The following is a 17545-nucleotide window of genomic DNA, read 5'->3' as shown; positions in this document are numbered from 1 at the left end:
GCGTAATCTAAATTGCGATGTACGGCTTTAACATGGAGATGATTATTACACTTTAGATAGACATATTTTTTGCATATTCGTATTTTTATCTACGCATATAACTAAAGAAGAAGATATCGCATATAAATTGTATCGGAATACATTTTTTATTTTGGATATTTACTTCGAAAACTATAAACAACACCGCAAAAGTGACGTGTTAAAATTCGTTTCCGTATAACAGTATGTGGAAACGTTTTCTGAAATTATATTTCTCAGGCATAAATTGCTACAGCACTCCGTCAGTCTGCGACTCTAACCTAAAACTCTCAGCGTAGGTGGTCGTGAATCTCGTACCATCGCCGAAGGAGCCCACACGCGCAATTAGCAAGCCCTTACACGAGATCCAAAGAGGGCCGTCCTAATTAAAATTTCACTTAGCACGCATCGTTACAAGGCAACAAGAACTTGCTACATTTTTCTCGGTGGAATACCTCGGGGCCACCCCGTGGTAAGCAAACCCATCGAACTCGAACACGCGTGTCGTCGTCGTCGATGCAACAACCAAGTGCATCCTCCTCCATTATTCTTTCTTCCGTTTTCTTTTTTATTTTCTACGCGGCTACTCTTATAACGAGGCGCAATTAACGAGACCAAGCCGAGCCAGCAATTTCGAGCATTCGTGTAACGTCGATGACCGAAATGGGAAGGAGGAGGACGGTTTCTAAGTCATCTCATCCGGTGGCGTGGTGAATTCCGGTTCGGCTAATCGGCTGCGCGCATCCTCGGGCCACCACGCACTCCAAATGAGTCTGGTCCCCCGCAGAGGGTCCCCCATGTATTTTAAATGTATGCAAAGCCAAGATTGCCTACGCGATTTATGCCGTAACGTTAAAGCCGGATTTCACGTGATACAATTACCGCTGCCTTCCTATCGAAGATCGCGAAGGATATTGCAACAAAGATACCGAACGAAAATTAAAATTGCAAGCAGATTGATCTTGCACGTGCACTGTTACATCTCCGCTCGAAAATCTTAGGACAGTTATTATGTTTTATGAAATGGCCGATTCGCGAAGCAGTATCACGTAAGTTTCCTTTTGATCCTCGAGGAAGACTTCTCTAATCCGATAAACATAGCTGAGCTCGATAACGCCACGAAGAAAGATATCGACGAAGGGAAAAAGAACGTCGAACGGGTCACAGTGAAAAAAGAAAGCGATTGTTAAGCAACGAGGAGAAATTCCTTTTTCAACGTCGTCCTGTCGGACCTCCGCTGTCCGAGTGGAAACAATGGAATCAACGGCGGCCGCGATATACGCGACGCAAGTGTACCGTGAAAAGAAAATGCATCTCAACCGCGTGTCTCGATCTCCTCGAGCTTCGTAACGTATCTTGGTGTCTTCCCATTAGCTAAAGAAGTGGCATCATATCGGTAACGTAATTGAGACATTTATTTATATATGATGTATTAGCCAACCTGTACGATAAGGTGTACTACTTATATCACACGATAAAAGTACTCATTACCCTAGAATATTTATTCACATTTCGTAATGTAAGCTTACATAGGTCAGGCGGTTCGCGTCACATCAACAGAAACGAGGGAATTGTCACGTCGAAATGTCTAGAACAGTAAACTGAACGAGTTTGAGGGATATCGATGTTTAGGTCACGTCAGGTTTCTATTACGGTCAGATAATAATAGGAGATTACAAGTGAAACTTGCTGGAAAGGTTAGGAGTCGAGGCAGTTGAAACGACAATGCGGAACAGAGAGCGTAGTACGGAAAAGGGGTTAATTAATCGTGTCAATTACCCATTTACCACCTGAAGGGAAAAGAGTCTCGGTTTCATCAGGCGTTTACCTGACATTTCCACTCTGAATCGCCGGATTTTTATACGCGGCCAGGACTCGCGAGCCTCCTGTAAACGTTTCCTTCTATCTCTCTATTTTTCTCTCTCTTCGGTATCTAGCTCATCGCAATATATCTTGGCTCACGCGTTCGCAATTAGTGGACGCGTTTAATACAAAGCAGCGGCTTAATTAACGCGGCAATTTTCACCAGGTCGTCGAGTTATCAGCGTGCAGAAACGTCGCGGTATTTTTCCGTGATTAGATCGAACCCGGCATGTGGACGCTATGAGAAATCCGTGAAATCTTCGCGTTGTTAATCATCGCGACGAAAAACCGAAACGATAACGAACCCAGCTGTTCGCTGACGAATAGTTCGTTATACAGGGTGTTCCAATCATCACGGTACAATCGGTAAATTGCTAATTATTCGTGAAAAAATGGATCGAAAATATAAAATAAAATTCCTTTGCACGGTGCGGCGCTTCGTATCTAGAAAATTCAATTCGAAAATTTGTTTGGTATATTCGCTTCTGTCCAGTGAAAAATTAACCAAGTTCGAATATATCCACTTGACAAATTTTCAAACTCGATCGTCTCAAAAATGTCATTTGTCCCTATATTTTCGATTTATTCTTTTACGTACGGTCACTCCCTTGCCGATTGTGTCATGATCGCTAAGACACCGTGTATTAGGAGCTATTCGCGAAAATACAATTTTGCCTTGTTAACCTCGTGACAATAGTAATTATTTTCTAGTAAATACGATGAAACGATAGCTTTAAATATGCCCAGCGTGAAACGTGTTAATTCCTGCGGGCTAATTGGAAGAATGGCTCTGTTTGTCGGCAATTATCTACACGTCGTCGGCTGCGCGCGGCGTTAATCCTCATGGGATATCGAAACTAAAAAGTTTCTCCTGTGCCAGATAATCAACGAGGAACCTTCTGTAACAATATGGTGAACGCGTATGCAGAATTGGCCATTATTTCCGCGGCGTACGCACCAGTTACGAGCCGAGAAAGGAAATGCATTTCGCGTCGGAGAGCGTCCGGCTGCGCTCGATACACACGATGCATTATCTCCCAACGAATGTCCTTAACGCCACATCTGTTTCTCCATTTATCGTGAAAGCGATTCTTTCTTCATTGTTTCTATGACTGTCAACGATTTACCTGTCTTACTTTTCTTCTCACCGTTCTCTCTACTGTTCTATCAGAAATCCAGATGCTCGATCGTCTTATTAGAGTCACTCGAAACTTGCAATATTTTTCATCTTTTTAGGATTGACAGGTGGAATTGTTTTTTTTAGATTGAAAAGCAACGACACAGTGTCTTATTTCCACGTAAGGTGTTTCTATTCTGCCAAAGATCTTTCACCAGATACATCTAAGTATATATATCTAGCTGATAACGATCGAAATTCTGTAGGAGTGGTTTCAGAATGCAAATATAAACGATACGAAGTTGTTGAGAAAGGAAAGCAAACTCGAGCGTTTGTGCTTTCATAATAATATTCATAAATAAGTGGCGATATTCCGGCCATGACGTTGCGATGTAATTAAGTTGCTCGAGTTGAACGAGCAATTTCGGGGAAAGTAAATATTCAAATGCTATTATCTCGAAGCTACAAGCGAACCGTAGATGCTCCTACAATTCCGTATTCACGGAATAAGCAAATAGAAGGTGCTCGTCTACACTGCCGTTCAAAAATACAGTACAATTCCATTTATCTAAACTGCATCTGTTGGAACGAAATTTCAGTTGATTTTATCTGATTTAATCGAATCTTTGCCAATCGAAATTACTAATCTGAACGTGAGCTTCTATCGTGCGAAAGAAAAATAAATAGTAAGCAAAAATTGATGATTATATATGAACTAATACCATTTGATTTTCAATACGTAAATACAATTTATTTAAACCCTTTTCTTCTTTCTTCTTGCAGGGAAAAACAACTAATGCAACGATATACAATACGAAATAGAATGAAAGAAACGAATTAGTTAGTCAATTGGAGGAACAATTAAACGGGGACGTGGTTGCGCAGCAAATTTTTCTTGCCGGTTCGCAGAAGACGGTACTCGTTAGGCCAGCGAATTAGAGCGAAAACTTCAAAAACTGGTGAGAGTGGCGTCGAGAGGCGTAGACCGCGTTTCGGTTGTGTCTAAAGCCGTGGCGATATTTCAATTCGAAAACTTCCCGTAGAAATCAGCCGATGCAGGAATATTAATGATCCTTGGCCGCGGAGAGGCGAGGTTTCGTTTTCCTATCCTTTCCATCTTCTTCTCTTGGCTTGCTATCATCGTGCTGGCGCGCTTCATGTTCCTTTTACCTCACTCGATTTCACAATAAGAACGACTACACCAGTAATGTCATGAATTACAACAGTTATGTCGAACGATCTTACTATAATAATAGTCTACCTAATGGGACTAGGTTTTAGGCTAATAATCATATTATATTAATAAACCTGGATATTCAGTGGAACTATATCCAACGCTTACTGTATACTTAAGATCAGCCATCCTGTGTATTAATTTTTGTTAAATATATATTTGAGATATCCTGCGATTCCTATATTTATGCTGTTTACTAATTTTTATGAAACGTACTTGAAATAAACATCTTGTAATTTCTATAATCTTCAAATTGCTTTCAAATCTGATCGATACAATCTTGACAGCCGTGTTTCATTACAGTGCTAATGAAATTTCCGAATATTTTACACAACATATACAACAATGTGAACATAATTTCCTACGGTAAATGTTCAAATATTTTCGTGAGCCACTATAGATACCATCGAATTCTATTCTAATTTAACCAATCTTATACAATCTCACAGGCAAGGTAATATCCTAGGGACGTGAGTATCGAGACGATCTAACGATGGCTCGCAGCGATGTCCACAAAGGGAGGAGACACAGGACTAGACGTTCGGACGAGACAGGTAGCGCGAGAGGAGGCCGTCGGCCTCGACTGTTCTCCAAGAGGTCGACCCACTTCGCCCAAAGGCGAGAGGGACCGTACTGGTAGGCAGTTACGTACATATACGTATACCTTACATACGTAAATATATCTACGATCTTCTCTTTGCGTCGTATAACGGCCTCCCTGCCTCACCCTTTCTCCGCCTCTCTCTTCCTCCATTCTTTGTCCCTGTTCTCCCCGTTCGATATGTCCAAAAGGCATTTCGAACAACCATGTACTTCGATAAACTAACGTTTCTTCCTCCCTTATCGCTACGTTCGGTCGAATCGTCGAAGCAGGTCACACGAATAACTCCAATCACGCGTTGTTTTCCTAGTCGAAGAAATTAACCGCAACGGATTTTCCTTTCGATCGTTCAGGCCTGTGCCGCTATCGGCTGTTTACGTTTCGTTTCGTCTGTCCTCGATGCGACATTGGTGTCGATGCGATTGTTAAACCTCGGGTCGTCGTCGCTCGTAGTGTTGGTTCGTGCGCCGCGCCGTGTTGATCGCACGTGTCACTCGTGCCTGTAACGATTTTCATAATTTATTTCGATCTACCATATCTTGATAGACCATTTTAAACCATTGTCTAACCACGACAATCGCTCTCAACCTTGTTCCAAACATTTCGTAACCACACATACGAACATTGTTCTAAAGGAGACAATAGAGTTTCGAGAATTTGATTTAGTAACGTTGGTTCGTTAAATCAGACACCAAGACAAGATTGGACACATTTTTAGAAATTTGATTTAGTAAGATTATTGTTACCAAGAGGACACGAAGACAATGGAGTTCGAAATATTTGATTCTATAATAGCCTCTTATTAAAAGACACGAGCGAGATTGGAAATCAAAGCCGGTATTCCTGGCGGGAGACGGCACGTGGTTTCTGCAGGCACGCGGCTCCCTACTCTCTACCACGAGTTCCTCGTCCACGCTGGACGCAATCAGCCGATCCTCAAAGCCCGACCGGTAGTCGAACTGCGTGCACGTGGAGCCCGACGTGGCCTCTGCCTCCGCGGATCGCGATCAACCGACCGATCAACGGAGTCTGATATCGATCGAGTTCCCATTCAACCTGAGGATCTAGCCGTGAAACGTGACTGCAATCGTGGATGATCGACCGTTCGGAGTTACACGAAGGGAACGATCGATCGTGATCGATCCGATACTAATTGAACGTCGTTTAGGAACAGTAGTCGAAACGTGTCTCAATTTCTCTTTCTCTTTCTTTCTCTCTCTCTCTTTCTCTATCTCTCTCTCTTTCTTCTTCTCTTCTTCGAGATCGTAGACGGTGAATCGATTTCCGTGGAAAAGTCAACAGGTGAATCATCCAAGAGGCGTCCAGTCATCCAGTCAGACTGGATTCGACTGGATTTCACCTTTCGACCAGAAGAACAGACACACGGGGTGGTTCCTCGGAGTTCAGTGGCACATGTGATCGTGATCAAAGAAGATCCAGTGTCTGGGTTCTCGCGGGGACCAGAGGTTTTTGTCGAGGATCGTGGATCCAGAGGAATGGATGAAGAATGAAGAAAGGGTGAATGCTCCGCTTCGCAGAACGTGAGAGCTGCTTCAAATCGGTGCGTTTGGCTTTTTTTTTATTTTATTAGACGACCATTCCGTAACATTGTCTTGTCTGGAGTTTGCACAAAACTCTATCAACTTACCAAGTATCCTTGAAAGAGTAACATCTTGAGTCTTAACGGGTTATTTTCATTTTTCATCGTGTCACATGAAAATTCTTCTGTTCGATTACAAAGCGACGTTAAAGTTGACAAATATTTATTTACACACTATGTTTTCCTGCTTTCATCTTCATACACGGTGAACTTTATTTTTTAAAGTTTCCAAATTACATATCTTGTACAAGTTACACGCAAATGATATTACTTAGAGAATGACCTAATATTTTGTAATTCTCTGCGTCATGTTCCGACACTCGACATAATGTTTCAGCCTGTTCTCAGAATTTTCTTTTCTATGTTGATATTTAATATACACGAAAGTTTTTCACAAGAAACTTGCGGTGACTGACAGACACGGAACGCGATTGTAATCCAGGTTGGAGATTCTTCGTTTTTACGAAGCTCGTTGGAACATCTGTCGATCACTGTTTCTTATGTAGATACTTTCTTGCGTGGGCAAAAACATTCCGCGAGGAACGCATAATAACACGGAGACATCGCGGAATGTCGCGAACTAGGTTACCGATCTTTTACTAGGAAAATTTTCCTCGAACCGACAGCTGCTCCAGCTAGCTTTCATGCTCATTGACTTCGTGAATCTGAAAAAATTCTCGTTGGCGAGTTTATCGAATTCCCGCCGGAATAATACTGTTTCTTCCATACAGCATCTCTCTGTACATTTCAATCCTCTTCGACAGCGGATAGAAATCGTGAGAAAAAATAATAAACGCGAACCACGAAGCTCGTAAATTCTTTTTTCACGAAATACATTAACGATCGCGCAATTAGAACGTTTATTAGCGGCGTTCTTAGAGGATGCTTTTAAAAGCAGACGTACGACCTACTTGGCTGCCGAATCCGACCACTCTTGTTGAGAAACGAAGAAATATCGTGCGTCAGGTTCGTGAATTCTCAGCAATTTTCTGCGACGTGTTTAACACGAACCCGAGTAGGGTGGCTGTTATAACACGAATTACCACTTTATCGTTGGTATTCCGCTCAGGCAGGTTAAAACGAAAGTGACTTAATTCCTGTGAATCAGTCACGCCTTCCGAATAACAAAAATGAAGGTCTGACGAGCCTCGTGAAGCCCTCGCTAATGGAAATCGGACAGATCGTGCATAATTAGCTTGCCTGTTCTTCGAACACAGATGTTTTCATTGAGTTAGTAACTCTGATAGGGTCTTCGACTTTGATTTCTATATTAAGGATTCGAATTAGGATTCTAATTGGAGGTTTTTCTTTTTTTGAAGTTTTTGATTTATTTAAAATCTGTTACTTCGACTTGCTAAGTTTGATGTTAGCTTCAATGCTTTTTTGGTCTTCCGGATTGACTTTCTTTCTTAGATTTAGTGACCCCGTCACCAAATTATGCAACTATTCGAGTAGTATCTCCGAACAAATCTATCTGTTCTCTGGATCTTACTATAAATTCAGACTACGCAGCATTGCAATGAAAATTGCAATTATTTAATTTCTAACGTGTTATCATAATTTAACTTCCTTTGACCGTCTTTTTTTATATATTTATATCTTTTTTCTTCTTTGTCGTACAGTTGTTGTATTATTCATGCAACTGCTCTTCTTCTTTGTACCATCGAGCTAGAGCCCGTGATTTAGTAGATAAGTAAATAAATAAATAGATATTCTAGTGTTTGGATAATTGTGATCTATCGAATATAAATCGACTAGCATAATGTGATTAACGTCAGTTTTGTTTTTCGAACCACTTATCCATCTCCATAAATTTTCTAAAAACCACTCCGTCAATATACAGCATAAATCAAGATGGAAAACAAAAATAGAGTCCGTGATTCATTCAGATCGATCGGTTTTATTATATAAATCGTCAGCTGGCTACGTGGTCGTATTCTCGTTATACATTGTTGGACAAACCGGTTCGCGAACAGATCGGAAACGCAAATAAATATATCACGATAAAATCGAGCCGCGTAATCGACGCGGACTAGTCGCTCGCGAACGAATGTATCACCGGAAGTAATCAGGAGTCTATAAAGCGACGTCCTCGGAAGACATACGGTACCAATAAATTACTTCGATGGTGATTCGTGTGACAATAAAATTTCACATGACTCTGAATGACGTAGACACAGTTCATCGTTGTATGTACATTGATCCATGGATGAAATTCAGTAACTCTTTAAGCGGCTTGAAAAAGATAATTCGACGTATCAAAAAAAAATAATGATTTATTAATTCATAGACTTCTTACGACTATTTTCTATGAAACATTTTTTATCGGTACTTTTTCAATGTTCATAATCGTAGCATATGTTTATCCTCAAAATCAAATGAAAAGATAGCTTTAATGTGAAATTGATTGATGATACATATATCGAATCTTAAAATTGATTTTCTATAAAAAATGAGAAATGCGACAACCATGAATATTCATTAGATATATCATTCGAGTTTCATTTATGAATCACGAATGACGACGATGAACATGATTTTCTATTCCTTGGATTCACCGTACAAATATTTTATATTATATTAGTTGTTATATTTCAATGCTGTTGCAACGTTCATGGTTTTAAATGGCGAAGGAACGAGGATGGAGAAGGTCGGAACGGAAAAGCGCCGTGGTACAGGGCAATAAATCGTGCGAGATCGTGTAACCCGCCGCCTTCTAACGCGTACAATGAATATCTATTGTCCCTTTTACTTTCTCCCAGCCGGCATCGGAACATCGTGCTCTCGTGTCTCGTGGAACAGAAACCATGTGTACATGTGTGGACACCTGTTTCTATCGTTTCATTCGATTCAGTTCGAAAGAGTTGAGGACGTGACACCGCGTCGTTAGAAAATCGAACAAACGATTGTCAAGGGAAAACATAGTTGGTATATTTGAGTTTAAAGTCGAGTTAGAAATCGTTTGGCTGTAAAGATGCATTCGACTCGATTCGACACGAAAGCATGCGTATCGAAATTGGCCAGCGTCGTTAGAAAGCAATTCGTTGGAAGAGCTGTCGAAGAGAGAAGCGAAATTGAGAAAACTCGCGAATATTGTCCTTACGATGACGGGATCGTAGAATTATTTTCGTAAAACTTATCAGAATCTCCTCTTTTTTGCAAGCTAGTCCGATCTTGCGTAGTTTACCCTATCATTATTGATATATCTATCGCAGCATATCTAATTCGTTGACGTAAAATCTTTGACGTTTCATGAACCAACCTAGACGAGAGAAGAACTCGTCTAGACTAGTTTTTTTAAGTCGTTTCAAATAGCTGAGACTATGTAATAAGGTATCTCCATCGCGAAACAAAGAAACACGCGTCAAAAACAAGCAATCCATTATCTGGAAACGAGTCGTTGCCCTACTCTATTCTCGTAATTCAACTCGATCTTCCTTGAATAAATAACACTTCCATTTCAGACATCTTCTCCGTCTTCTGCCTAGCTGTATTTCTCGAATTTTCATATCTCAATCTCACTTTCATCTCAAAGGACTGAGACAACTTTGAATATTTTAAATTTTACGCGTAAGATTCGAACGAAAAATCAATTACGTTTTTTCTCAAACGTGAAGAATTGTCTGGCAGTGGAAGAATAGATGGAAATATATGACGAAAGAACGCTTCATTGCAAATGCTTTTTCTAGCCACTGTAAGAATCGAATTGATGATAAATAGCCACGATGTGTCAGAACGTTTTGGCAGCACGCATTGCGCGTGCCAATGAGTTGATAAAATATACTTTAACGAATATTCAAGTGGCATCCAAAAATATCTCACCGAGAAAGTGTCGGTGTTACCGTGATTAACTGTAAAAGCCATCATCTGGCTGGCCAGATGGCTCGAAGACGGTAGGACGATGCGTTTGAACAGTAGCGTAGAGCTAATCAGTGAAAGTGCCACACGACCAAGTGGCCGCGCTCCTTCTGAAAATCGAATCGACCCACTTCGAGCTGCACTTACGATTCTCCTTCTTGCGTCTCGTTCGATGGAACAAACCCCGGTCATTGTCGTAATCGCTGTAGACGTTTAATCAGTAGCTGGAACAGAGTCGAATGACGATTTTACGCGCGTGCGATGTTTATTTTCGTCCGTTTCTTGCCTGGTCTGTGTTTCTTTAAGTGGGTTAGACAGTCTCATCTCGTTCCAGTCGCCTACTTGTCGTTTCATTGCTTACGATGACTTTGCTCCTCGAAAGCACGGTGTGCAATCGTTGCATCCCGAATGAGAACGATTCTATCTATGGAGATTTATATCGATTCGTCACGAGTTTCTTCGCTAACAGAGATACCCTATTTTCTGATTGTCTAACGACTATGTCCCACGGGTTATCTGGTCGACCGAGTTTTCACGGCGGGCTTCCACTTTCACTTCGAATAAAATTCAGTAGAATCACCGTTAAACGAATTAGGTACGAGAACGAGGATACGGTTTTTGTAGTCACAGGTTAAAGGACAAGCAGGTATATCTGGAGAACGCGTGCCAGTCTAGAACTGTAAAGTCATGTGGCGTTATGAGGTTTCCAAGCTATGTAGATATCGATCGATCCCCTTCGCTACGTTTCACCGAGAAATCCTTTTGTTCCACTCAAGGCAGATGGAGAACAGAACTTCGAAAGCATAGCGACGACGAAGTGAAAATGAAACGGTTATCCGCGTTTCTCTCGTTACCGGTGTTACATTTCGTGAAACGTATTGTTGGAAGTTTAGTTAATTTAGTAGCGTCGTACACCTATAAATGGCCTGTACATATTACAATATCGTAAGTAATTTAACCAGAATCAGACGGAGAGGAAAACGAGAATTATTTCTTTTATTCTTTTACAAACTGAAATATTCGCGTATTTATCGAAGAACTGTTTAAAATGAAACAGACAATCGTTAAATAAATCAATAAATCAAACAGGACTTATTCTTTTATTTTTCTCTTTCTATAAATTGAAATCATAGTGTATAGTGAAAAAAACTGTTATTTCATTCTCCATCTAATTTGTTATAGAATTTTGTCCATAATTAGGCCAGGTAGAATTACTATAGGTCAAACATCTTTACTATATGCCGATCCAAAGACAATAACTTGAAGAAAGAGTTTCGTGAATCCATACGATATACTATGAATTCAAGGCATGATATCGATCTGGTTCGTGATACTATCCTGGCAGGATTTCACCTAGTCACCGAGAAATCCTTTTGTTCCACGCGATAGAGAAAGACCGGCGATATCGTTCCGTTTGGTATCGTTTGGTACGGTGTCGATGGAAGCGAAAACGAACGGACGATCCATCCAGGTGTCCCGATTAAATCGCGCCGCTTGCCTTGGATATCGCGCTCGAGCGATCCGAGTTCGCTATCATCGAAAGTCGCAGGTGTTAATTTCATCCGGGAGCCAGCAGCCAGGTCGACCACAATACGGTCGACTTTGTTCTCGAATCGAGCGCTACTGATCAGCCAACCATTAACCATATCGCTCTAGTTTCAAGCTTCGTTCTTTGCCAGGCGATACGGAACAAATTAACACGACAATATACAAATTATTTTATATAAATTATATTATATACATCTATAATATTTATATAAATTATATATACATCTTCATCGTTTAATGTGTATTGGCTCACGAAATTATTTGGGCACATACCATAGAAAATTGTTATCTTCGTATCGTACCTATGTGTTGTATAAAATATTTTGAAACTTTATCGTTACTTTAACGATACACGACTGAACCGTTCATTTAGCAGATGTACATACGTAGTTCATAGATATATTAATTTGCATAAACGTGCACAGCTTATTTGTTACTCTGATTGAAATATAGACACATAATGGGTAGTATGAGTTGGCAAAAAATTCTCTCTACGTTTCCATCGACCCCTTTCTCTCTTCTACTTATTATATTATTTCTGTTGCGGTTCGGAAGAGGCCGTTAAACCATTTCATCGTCACGGTCGCTGGACCACAAAAGATTTGTCCTCTATATCTCCGAGATAATACTTGTAGTATTTGACCCAAAATCGGCAGATCGAACGCGAATTCGCGAAACGTCGGTCGTTTAACGCGGCTAATTCGCACGGGCGCTTTCTCGCGTCTCGATTAGCGTTCGGTCGTTAACGTGGTCCGGCTAATTAGCCTTCGAGGAACGACCGACGGCGCGTGAAAAACGCCTGGAATTGTATCGACGAACATGATAAAGCACTTGTTGTGCCGCGGAGAGTAGCTCTAAAATGTATCCAGTTGGTTTGAAAGACGGCTTCAAATTGAAAACTTGTTTACGTTATATGTAGTTTCTACTTCGTTGACCCAAAAATTAGAATTTTAAAATGCACGGAGATATTAGTTATCGCGATTTATTCGATAAGTCTCAATTACGAGAAAAAGAGGTAATTTTTTTAACATATATCAGTGTGCTGTATCGCTAATTAGTAATCTCTACTTTAGAATAAAAGATGTTCAACGTGTATATTGGGATTGACGCGCTGGAAATACGATGCATTAGATTATAAAATCCACTTAATTCATTATGAAATAGATTATACGGTTACAATAAATATGATAATTGAATGTAACAAAATCTAGGTCTCGTGTTTTTTGTACAGCTCGTAATATGAATGATGCGGCGATGACGTGCAGAAAATACAGCGCGATGCTCTTTCATTAATTATAGTTTTTATTCTTGCACAAATACTGACACGCTGAATTTCAAGAGCTTCCTATATTTTCTAAATGCTACGTCGCTAAAGTTGAAATCTGAAATTTCATTTTAGGTTACAATATTAATTGCCACAATTTACTCGCTGTATACCGCCATATAAATGTATGCATGTTGATATATCGCTAGAAAAGTAGGTAGCTACGTAGCAAGCGACAGTGGCTAATTAATTAACAATAGGTTCTACGAAGAAAAGAAACCTCGATTCGCTGTGCACCATTGTTAAGCCTGAAACCCACCGATTAACCTATCATGAAGGTAAACAAGGTTGAAGCGCGTGACGAGGAAAGGGTGGACGCGCGACACGAATGAAGAGAAGTTCGTCACGTATCGGTGGAATTCTCGTGGGACACATAGTGGCATGGTCGTCAATTACGACAAACAGCGAAACGATCCACGGGGAATCGAGTGATATTACAGGCGGCGATGGTTCGATTGCCTGATCGGAAATGACGGGGACATGGGTTCTTGTGAAAACATCCGGCGATAGATTGAGACCGCTGTTACGAGCTGTGACGGAAGCTTGAATTCCACTGTTCGTTTCCGTGTTCCATTTAACTCCTTCTTTTTGTGGTATACAGATGGCTGACGACGTCTTCCTTCAAATTTTATTGCAACAGAAAAACTAATAACGTTAGAGAAGTAAACTTTTTTGTGTTGCGTATAATTATTGAATTAGTTGGACTTTGTGGATTTCTAGAATAGCAAACTGCATTCCCGGATGAAATTTTATCGTTGACAACGTATTATTCGACGACAGCTTTATTATCAACCGTAAAATTCTTTCGCTATTATTAACACATTCTTAGATCGTTCAAAAATTAGATTCTCGCTACTTTCGCGTCTCTCAATCATAATAGGACCATAATCTGCTTCAGAAAATTCTCAAATGGTTGTTCTTATTTGAAATGACAGTAACCGCGTCTAATACACACCCTCGTCACGTGCGTCGCGAAATCTCGATGCAAATCGCGAAGCACGGACATCACGATTGCTGATTATCAGAAGCACGCAGCTCGCCGGGAAATTTCGAGTTGAAATACGCTAATTAGAACGCGTAGACGAGCGGTCGTTCGCTTGTGGCCGCAGCTTCGCCCTTAAATCTGTATTCCATTCACAGGTATCGACTTTTCTGTCAACATCGGATTGGAAATAAGCGATCTCCGATACGGCCATTAGCGATCGTGACCCTATTTCCCGTGGCAATCGGAGGCCGCGTTGAAATTTATCGAACCGTTCGCTTGCAAAACTACCAGCGGTGCCTCGACGGTTCATGATAAATGGGATCGGGGATGATATTGTCGGATCGAATCCAAATGGCGTGCCACGATGTCCTGCCAGCCTGTTTCGCTCGTAAAATATGAAAAGTAAACGATACAGATACGTGTACCGAATGGAAGCTAGTTTTTCCTATTTCTTCTTCGTTTCATTTTAATACATTCATTAGTTTCATTTCACAGATTTGAGGAATTTGTTTTCAAATATCTGTGAAATATATTTATTTCTTTCTTATCTTTGTTACAAATTATGGATTTCGTATCGTGCTCCGTTATTTTTTAATTAAAAAGGTGATAGCAATTGGGAAAAACAGAAGAATAAGGAAAGTTAAAGGTCCTGCCTGTTTCCCAACTCGTTCGATATCGGTATAATTACTTTGCAAGGTAATCTACGACATCGATGCTACACTTTAACTGTTTCGTTCTTTACAAAAAAATCACTTGAACCATTCCATCTTTTATCTGCTTAACTCGCATTAATTCTCTCCTCTCGCGATATCAACGATATCTGAGATTAATGAGCCGTAGCACAGGGGATCGTTTTAAGCGAATCCAATTAGCGGGCACGATTCACGAAACGATCCGGTCGCAAACGGTACACGGGCCAAATGGGAGCTTTAAAAGATACGACGCAACGCGGTGCGACGGAAACGAAGACACACGCGCGTGTGCACGCCGAAGTTGCATACGACTTTAGTAACCCTGTTTTACGGTACACGCGGCACCAGCCACCGGACTGGCTTTTATTTACAGTGCAACCAACCGCTGGCCTGGCAAGGGACCGCAAAGGGTCAATGGTTGCAGCCCGTTAAAACCCGGTGTGGCAATAAATTTAGTCCGCGGATTTCGTTGCGTTCGCCTCTTGAAATCCCCACGGTTCCGCTGACGGGCATTGTGCGTAACATGTTCACTCTGTGCCCCTTGCAGGAATCGATTTCAATTACTTCGAATGAGATATTCGCCGCACTCGAAACATTAAAAGAAAATAAGGAAGGGGAGTAGCTGAATTGTTTCTTCTTATGTATATCCTCTTAAAAATCGATAATTTTTCTTTCATAAAAATAACACCAGAATTCAAGGGAGAATAAAGAATATCGACTGTCGTATAAACTTTTGTACCAACAGCAATAATTTTAATTAACGCTTTCTGAATACATTCGTAATTAAAGATACATCGTGTACATCATACAGTAACTACCGAATTTCACTGATGATGTACAGCGTGTATCATTCGTAAGAATTCGTATTAGCACGATGGAAACTCGAAGAATGTGAAATATGTTAATCGGTTAGACTATTCATAATATTTAGATGTAGCAAGTAGCTGTCTTTATATTTATGATCGTATTCTTCGCGTAATGTCGGATTAGAAAATACGAAAGATTAGGCAAATGGACGCCTATAGCCGGGACGCATGGGTTGCTAGCGTGTCTGAAGACTCTCGAAAAGACGCAGGGTGAGAAAATGGGTCGTTTCCCATAAAACGGACATAATGCGAAGTCCGAGACCGGCAGGCTCGTTCCGCTGCAAGGCTAATAATACATACATCATCGTGAATAATTAACATCTCGTCTAGCAGGGCTGCCACGAAGCTATCGACCGTGCCAAGTGAAACGGGAGACATCGCGCTCGTGGGAAGGCACGGCCGAACGAGCTTCGCATTTTCATCTGCTCTCTTCTGTCCCTTCGCGATCGTGAATCGAACTCGAATCAAACGCGTGATCGTTGATCGATCGTTGATTGGCATTTCCTCGAAACCTGACCCCAACTGTCGCGTAGGTGCGCCTCGCTGAATGCTGAGAGCAACGACTTTCCAATACCGTTTCCCTACACGCGATTCTAGTCTAGAGCGAATCATGTAATGTAACTTGGAGGAAAAATAGATTCAACATCATCGTTGTAATTATCTAAAAATTTCTGATCTTATCCAAAGATTGTACATAACGCTAGCGACACCACTGGTGCGCTTTTGTTTTACGATTTAATAAAGTGGATTAGAAAGATGTACAAAACGGTGAACGATGATGCGTAATGTGTAGACCGTCGATTTTTATGTATTCATGAAAAATGTATGAAATATTGAAAATAGAGTGCTTAGAAAAATATTTAGCAGATGGGACAAATTTCTGCTTAGATTCTATTTCTTCAGCTGTGCTTATAAAAATGTGAATTTGCGTCAGCAGAGTCATATTATCCGTCAAAGTATTGAATATTTTATAGCATACTGGCGAAGACATGAAATTTTTACTGTTTCTCCAGTACAACAATCTGCATCCATAAAACTCACGGATTGCACGGGGGACAACGGAAAAGCATAAAATGATGGCGCCAGGCAGCGAACGAGCCGGTTAATTAGACTAGCGAGCCGCGATGTTCGAGCAAGAAAAAATCGATTCCGGCGAACCGGTTGAATCCTCCGGATCCGATCGCCTCGCCATGGCGTCGAATGTGTGCCAACAATTGTACATGCACAGCCTCCGGTCAGTGAAGCGGTTTCGAGGTGGTCCGCAGAAGAATATTCCCGCTCGCCGAAATCCTCCGGCCGATAAAGCACGCGAGATCGTACAGAAAAAAGGAGAAGTAAAAACGATTATCGGTGGCCACCGAGAAAAATCCAATCTCCTGGCCGTTAATTCGCCCATGTTTCGGGTAAAATATCAGCAATTAATCGGTAATGGCGCGGAATTTTTCGCGAACGGTTCTTTTTCGTATCCGGAGAACGCCTGAAATCGCGAGAAGTCAGCGTTCCAAATGGAGATCGGCCTTTCGAGATAATAACGTTTTTTCATCGAGAAACAAATCGACGATCTTACCGACTACTTATGATATACAGATATACGGAAGTATTCGAAGTTTTGTAGGCATCTTTTATGAATTATTATGGGAGTTACGCGAATCATTTTGAAATTTCATTAGCACTCACGTGATAGTGGCGAAGTTCGGAAGAATATATGTACATATATTCTATATCGCTGCTTGACATTGACAGTGGCACAATTGAAAAAATTTCAGATTTACTTTTATTGAATAGAATTTTGTGTTCCTACTTTTATCATGTAAAACAGCATATTTACAATTTCATCAG

General features: G+C 40.9%; 1 protein-coding gene across 4 annotated transcripts in view; it reads left to right on the top strand.

The window, feature by feature from the left end:
- Nucleotides 1-4717: 4717 nt before the first annotated feature.
- Nucleotides 4718-17545, top strand: part of LOC122575554 (serine proteinase stubble-like) — a 56434-nt gene continuing 43606 nt past the window's right edge. For 2 of the 4 annotated variants that reach the window (XM_043744630.1, XM_043744626.1), the window contains exon 1: nucleotides 4925-6394. The gene's annotated coding sequence lies outside the window, so the exon portion shown is untranslated. Of the gene's footprint in view, nucleotides 4869-4924; nucleotides 6395-17545 lie in introns of those variants that run through there. The other 2 variants (XM_043744627.1, XM_043744628.1) reach the window with 2 other exon arrangements.

This window comes from Bombus pyrosoma, linkage group LG15 (genome assembly GCF_014825855.1).
Source record: "Bombus pyrosoma isolate SC7728 linkage group LG15, ASM1482585v1, whole genome shotgun sequence".
NCBI lineage: Eukaryota > Metazoa > Arthropoda > Insecta > Hymenoptera > Apidae > Bombus > Bombus pyrosoma.
Note: the sequence above shows the minus strand (reverse complement) of the source record. Positions and strands in the feature narration are given on the sequence as shown.